The sequence below is a fragment of the Crocuta crocuta genome, unplaced genomic scaffold, assembly GCF_008692635.1.
Source record: "Crocuta crocuta isolate KB4526 unplaced genomic scaffold, BGI_CrCroc_1.0 scaffold17, whole genome shotgun sequence".
Classification (NCBI taxonomy): domain Eukaryota; kingdom Metazoa; phylum Chordata; class Mammalia; order Carnivora; family Hyaenidae; genus Crocuta; species Crocuta crocuta.
The window spans coordinates 7,000,248-7,007,192 of record NW_027532041.1 but is presented as its reverse complement, the minus strand read 5'-3'; the positions used below and the strand labels follow the sequence as shown (position 1 = coordinate 7,007,192).

At 39.0% G+C, this 6,945-nt stretch overlaps 1 long non-coding RNA gene across 3 annotated transcripts in view; it reads right to left on the bottom strand.

The window, feature by feature from the left end:
- Nucleotides 1-6,618, bottom strand: part of LOC144241732 (uncharacterized) — a 331,611-nt gene extending 324,993 nt beyond the window's left edge. For all 3 annotated transcript variants that reach the window (XR_013338172.1, XR_013338174.1, XR_013338173.1), the window contains exon 1: nt 6,508-6,618. This is a non-coding gene — a long non-coding RNA (uncharacterized LOC144241732). The remainder of the gene's footprint in view (nt 1-6,507) is intronic.
- Nucleotides 6,619-6,945: the final 327 nt, after the last annotated feature.

The following is a 6,945-nucleotide window of genomic DNA, read 5'->3' as shown; positions in this document are numbered from 1 at the left end:
TATATAAAAAGTGGGGGGGGGGGGAGCTTCTAGAAAATGAAATATAAGAAAGAATCTGAACTTCCCACTTGGCCTAAAGCCAGAGCTCATTCTACTTGAATCATATAGACATCCTGTCTAGTTGAAAGTAAACAAAAGTAAATTAAGGTATTACTTGCAACCAGAATATATACCCTTATGCTGAAGCCCAGAGAAGCTCTATTCCTCATATCCAGGACTCTTCACCGTCCTAGATGAAGCCAACTTCATGTGCAGACCCCTGCAGCATCACCCGCCCTTTCCTGGAAAGGCGGGTACCAATGTACTGGATCTACAGTGGGGTCCATATTATTGGTTTGGAAACCCAGAGGATTTGGAAAGGCTGTATTCAGGTAGATGCCACTAATGGAAGAATGAATATGTCTCACTGTCACAAAGGCAAACTGTTCTTCATTACTAAATAAAATGAGTAACTAAAGAAATTCTTCAAATTATAGTTTATGAGTAATAAAGCATGTGTAATTTGTATCCTTGTGATCAGTCATGTAAAATTATATCAAATAATGATTTTTTTCACTTTTAGGAATATTTTCTTTGCATGTTTTTAATAAAATTTTAGTGCTTCTAGCTGCCATTATTTGAAATTATATATCAACCTCAATATTTCAGTTTTCATCAGAAGTATCCATGTTTGCATTTGCTAAAGAAAAAAGTGTGTGTGTGTTTGTACAGAAAGAAAGAATATAAAAGAGAATGGAATGAACAGATGGAAGAGAAATTAAACATTTATTAAAATTAATTTCTTAATAAGATAACTAATGTGTAGGTCATAAAACAGTAAAAGTTTTGCTCCACACAACAAATTTTAATTATGAAGTTTTTAAGTGCTTAAAGATCTCCACGTTCCCAGGTAAACATGCTTTCATACTGCCCATTACACTGCCAGTAGTATGCCCATTTTTATTTTTTTTAGTTTCATGTTTCCATATCTGAATCACATTAAAACATTTAGTGAGCTTTCCAAATTAAATTATGTTTAAACCTATTTCTCAGCACTTCCTATTATTTAGAGAGTAGTGGATAACATCAGTACATATGTATAGTTAAAAGAAAGACATTCTGTTTGTTATTCTTTGGTGACGTTTTACTAGAAATGAATTATATTCATGTAGTTTTAACAAGAGAACAGAAAATAATAAATCTCAGAAGAGACTAGAACTATGGAGTAGACAGGTCAATGACATTTATAAAGAACATTATCTTAAACAGCTGTCCATTAATATGCTTCCGAGCATATTGCTTGGCAGACACATTTATAATACAGAGAAGAGTCTGCGAAGGCTTTTATTTCAATTACTGTGAAGATTCTCCAGGGTGACTAGGTGTTCAGGATGAAAGGCCATTGTAGTTAGTCAATACATTTTCTGCTACTAATTTTCCCTGCTATTTTCTCTACTAATAAGATTGAAGCACGTTATTTAATTGTTTTAAGTTCCAAGATCTTAAAAAGGGTGAAGATGTTAGACTTTACAATTAAGCAAAACCCTAAGGTACTGCAGGGTTCTCTCTATAGAAACCTGTCAAGAAGCCTTGAGCTGACGTTTAATATCTATACTGATGTTTGTCAGAACATGACTGGAACGACTGCCACATGTTAATACTGAGAGTAAGCCTCTCAGCTCATCAACACATGTAAACTTCCCCGTAACCCCATAATTCTAAGAGCATGGACTTTCAGCATGACTTCCTTATTTAAGAAATCTAGCCCATTAATTAATTTTAAAAAGGATGATGCAAAGCCCCCCCAACTCCTTTCCGCCTCCCACCCCCCAAAACCAACTTTTCAGAGGAGTTCATTTAAAGCAACAGAAGGTAAAAGGTCAATCATGGGAACACAGGAAGAGCCGTAGCCTGAGCTACCCCTTTTTATATACCGCTGATCTCCTCCAACATTGCTTAAAATTTTTTTTTAAAAAGTAAAAGGGTATTTCCATTTTTTAATTTTTTGACATATTTCTTTGGCGCTTTGCCAGTTCACACAATCAAGACTTCTGTCCTAAACAAGTGACTGTGAAAGCCCACCATTTGTAGCGAAAGTAAACAATTACTAATATGGGCAATTTGTTGCTGGTTCATGATCATTAAGAATGCATGTTTGAGATTCCAAGCTCTTACATGGTGTTAGTCTATCATTCACCCTATGTCTCTTTTTCATATTATGTACATTTTTTTTTTTTTTTTGAGAAAAGGAAAAGAGTTTGGTGCTATAAATATGCTCATGGAAGTAATTGCTTAAGAAACCTAAGCTCAGAAAAAAATTCTTAGGATCTTTTCCCACAACTTCAGGATTTAAACATCTTTTTCTCCTCTCAGAAAAATAATTTTTGAACTAACTTAAAAATGTCCAAATGGCTTGTGGCATATTGTCCCAGTTTCTTTTTGTATTAGGATAATTGTTAGTGTTCTTCTCAAGTTATACCACTGATGTTCATCTTCTTCTTTTTTTTTTTTTTTTAATTTTTTAGTGAGAGAGAGCATGCAAGTACTGGAGAGGGGCAAATGGAGAGAGAGAGAATCTTAGGCAGGCTCCACAGTCATCATGGATCCCAACGTGGGACTCAATCCCACAACCCTAGGATCCTGACCTGAGCCGCTATCAAGAGTCAGTCACCCAACCGACTGAGCCACCCCAGCACCCCCACTGATGTTCATCTTTAGAACAGTCCCAAGCTCGAAACCCTGTAAAAAGAGGAGTAGTATAGCACACTTACATAGTAGCAAAACCATTTGTGTCTTCTAAAATCAGTCACTGTGAAATTTTCTTTCTTGCCTTCAGAGAGCCCAAGTTTAGAATTAGTATCCCTAAATTATTCTATTTAAAGTAAAGACAAATGGGTAACTGAAAACTGCCATCCAGTGTCTGCGAAAATAGGACATAATCCCACCTGTAGAACTGGTAGGAAATGCAACGAAAACTAATGAATATAAAGCTCGGATGACTGAAAGTCATGATACAGGGGATATATTCAATTCTTACCTGAAAATATGTTCTTTCCTGGTCATTAATTGTATTGCTAATGTCTCAAACCATATATTTTGCCTCTACTTTCTTGGATTTCTAAGACAGTGCTATTTTGTATTTAGAACATATGCCATTTCTAACTCGATGTTTTTCCCCCAAATTTCTGAGAGCTCCATAGAGTTCTTGTTATGTATGCAAGCACATTACCATTAATCACTGTTGTCCACCTCCTTGGTGTACCTCCCTGGCTCAGGAGCCTTATGGGCCCTAGTGAACCATAAAAGGCCCAAGGAGTCAAGAATCAATTTCATAGTGTTTCTTCAGAACTCCCCAGAGGTGATGGGTAACAGCCACAGACCCTCAAGGACTCATTTCATGAAAAACAAAAGTAAAGTACACAGTAAAAGACAAGTATCTTTTTCAGAGAAGGCTAGGAGATTTCAAGTGGTAGACAGAGACAAGACTTGAGTATGCTTCCTGGAACCTCTACCAGAACATCAACCCTGACTCGCAAAGAAGAGTATATTTAACTGAGGCAAACCAGCCACCAGGAGTCAGAGCCTGACACTAAGTCAGGGTGGGGGTGGGGAAGGATGCTGTGAAGCGTGCCCAGCAGTGCACGTGAAGCTGTATCTCACCCTGGCAATTGTCTTATTTGCCTTGTAGCCAACTTTCAGCCTCCGGGCTTTCTTTTCACACCCTGCTCAACCATCACCCTGCCCACTCTTCCCTAGATAATCAACGTTCACAATCTGGCAAGCTATTAGTGTACCCATTCCCGTGAAATCATGGATAGGCAGAAGGTGTGGTCACTGCTTAGGGTCCTATCATAGTCACACCTCTGCACCTGCGCTTTTTCCTTAACACATTTTGGACACCCCTCAATGATATAAATCTAAAGCGTTCTTCTCCATAGCTGGGTAATACTTCATGTTATTGATAGCTCACAGTTCATCTGAGCATTCTCTTACCAATGGGCATATTCCTTTTGTTTATTTGTTCATATGCTACTACCCAAAATTCATTCAGGCAACAGGTCTTTATTAGATGCCCTCTAGCACTTAGAGACCTCTAGGAACAGAGCAGTGAACAAAGTCCTCACCATCACGGAACACCCATTCTAGAAGAGGGTACAGACAACAACTTACTACGTAACATAATGTTGTATTTCTCTAAAGCTAAATAAGGAGACAGAAGTTAGAGAAAGTTACTTATTACTTTAAATGAGGTGGTCAGGATGACCTCTCTGCGGAGCTAACTGGTCAGAGACCTGGAAGATTGGAGAGCAGGCCATGAGCAGTGTCAAGAGAAGAGTGATCGGGTAGACAGAGAGTGACTGAGAAGCAGTGGCAGCACACCCCGCGGCACCAGCATGGAGGCAGACACAGGGGTCTGCAAGGTATCCTGCCAGGGGCCGGATGCTGCTGGGGTTGGCAGGCGGGTAGGCGGTTCAGAAAATACCACAGTAAACGTCACAGATCTTGCTAGATTGGTTTCCAAAAAGGCTGTCACAATTTACATTTCTACCAGCTGTCTCTGAGCATATTTTTCCTTGATACCAGGGGCAATTGTCTACCTTTTAATAATTTGGTGTGTGTAAAGTGGTATTTTATTGTTACTTTAATTTTCACTTCCCTGTCTCTCAGCGGAGTTGAGCATTCACTTAGTTCTTTCTAGCTGATAAAAACGTAAAGAGTGCTTACTATGTGACAAGCCCTGATGCTAACAGTTTACATGATTATCTCCTATAACAACCCTGTGTGGTAGAAACCGTTACTTTACAGAAAAGGAAACTAAGGCAGATGGTAGTTAAATATCTTACCTAAGATCACATAACTAGGTAATAGTGGATTAAGAATTTAAATGTAGGCATTCAGGCTTTAGAATCTACACAGCTGTTTACCACCCATTTGAGTTTACTACTGATTAAAATCCACGCATACCCAAAAAAGTATTAGGAGGAAAAAAATTTGTATATAAAATCTATACATATGCAAACTATTCTTATTAGTTTATCATGTCTGTCAAACCCAGAGAGGTCTGGATAGCAGATCCACCAGTGAGAAATAGGACACTGTTGCTATGAAAAACGAAATCATCTCAGATTGAGAAAAAAGTGAAATTCTGGTGCAATCTCAGGCCCAATGGCTTCTACAAAAATAGCTGCCAGAGCCAGACCTGGAGACTTCAAATTGGCACAAATAGAACACAAAGCTATTGGACAGGATAGACTGCTAAGAGGCCCAGCATGTAGCACACAAGATGTAACGGTCTAGGTTGGGAGGAAGTGGTCTCTTAAATATGTCAAAATGCTGATGTTCAACTGTAATTATAACAAAACAAGTTGGGTCAATAAAAACATGTACCATGTGTAACAATCAAAATGAAAAGGACTTTTAAAAATTATCATTGTTCAACCTTGTCTCAAAACCTCTGGTCTTATTTCTTCATTGGTATTTCTTAGTTGATTGACCTTACATTCTGTGAGGGAGGAAAGGGGAAAAGTGGAAGCAGTCTGAAAAACAAGCACCTAAAGCTCAATGGGAGGCAAAGTCTTAAAGAACACGAACCACAAACATGCGTCAAGTCTATGTTGCTTTCTCATGGAAAGGAAGGTTTAAGGATCCCTTAATAATCTAATCTAATACAATATAGAAAAAAAACCCTACTTCAAACATTGAAATCTACAGAATTTTTTAGATGATCATAAAACACTCATTTAAAAAAGCCATGTCCTGGAGACCCTGGGTGGCTCCGTTGGTTGAATGTCCAACTTAAGCTCAGGTAATGATCTCACAGTTTGTGAGCTGGAGTCCCACGTCGGGCTCTGTGTTGACGCTCAGGGCCTGGAGCCTGCTTTGGATGCTGTGTCTCCCTCTCTCTCTGACCTTCCCCCCACTCACACTCTGCCTCTCTCTCTGAAAATCAATGTTAAAAAAAATTTTTTTAAATAAATAAAAGAGCCATATACTCTATGTTCACCAAAAGGAGAGTAAGAACAATTGTAGACATGGTACTGAATCCACCCCAAGTTTACGAGGCCTGATGGGAAAAAGAGGACTCCTGCTGAGCAACAGGCCTGTATCTGTGGATTACTAATTTAAGTTTTAATTTGCACTTTGGGTTTAAAGATAGACTTTTAGAATGACACAGAAAGAAAGTCTCCTTAAAAACCAAGGAATTCACAAAACTTCAATTATGTTTTCTAGCCTCATTTGGCTTTTAAAATTCCGATAATCTCCCATCCCAAAATAAAGCATTTCCTCTTGTCTAGACGCCATAACCTGCTTCCTTCTCAGCGAGGGCACTTGGGACCCCAGGCTCTGTCTCATTTCATTCACGCTCTCTATGGTTCCACCAAAAGTGGGGCTGTAAGTCCCCTCCACACCCCAAATGGGGAACCCTGCAAAGTGGTGCTTCCTTCTCAGCATTCTTGCCCCAGTGCCTTTATCAGATTCTGTTTTGAAAAGCATTTGTTCCTGTTTTGTCTTGTTTTTTTAACTTACCTTCTGAAGTCTCATCCCTGTGACATCTGACAGTGGCTTTGGGTGTAGGCTAACTTGAAGAGAAAGCAGCAAGTAGTGGTTAGAGAGGTGGCTTTCTGTGGAGCAGACAGATTGAGCAATCTAATGCAGAACGTGCTAAGTTCAGGTCAGCCGCTGAAGAGTAAAACTGAAAAGTCAACGGTAGTGTAACCTCAGGCGGCTACACGTTTTCACTACATCCACGCAGAGAGTAGTGAAACATTCTGGCTGTGTAATTTAAACTACAGAGTTCTGCTTTTTAAAAATATTTCTTCAGCTTACAAAGACTTTTATAACAGACTGTACTTTTAAGAAAGGGAGGCCTTCTTCCTTTAAGCCATATTATCCAGGAACCATGATATGCATCTCAGAATGCATTGCTACTGTATCTTCTAAGTATCTTCAGGAGAGGATCCATCT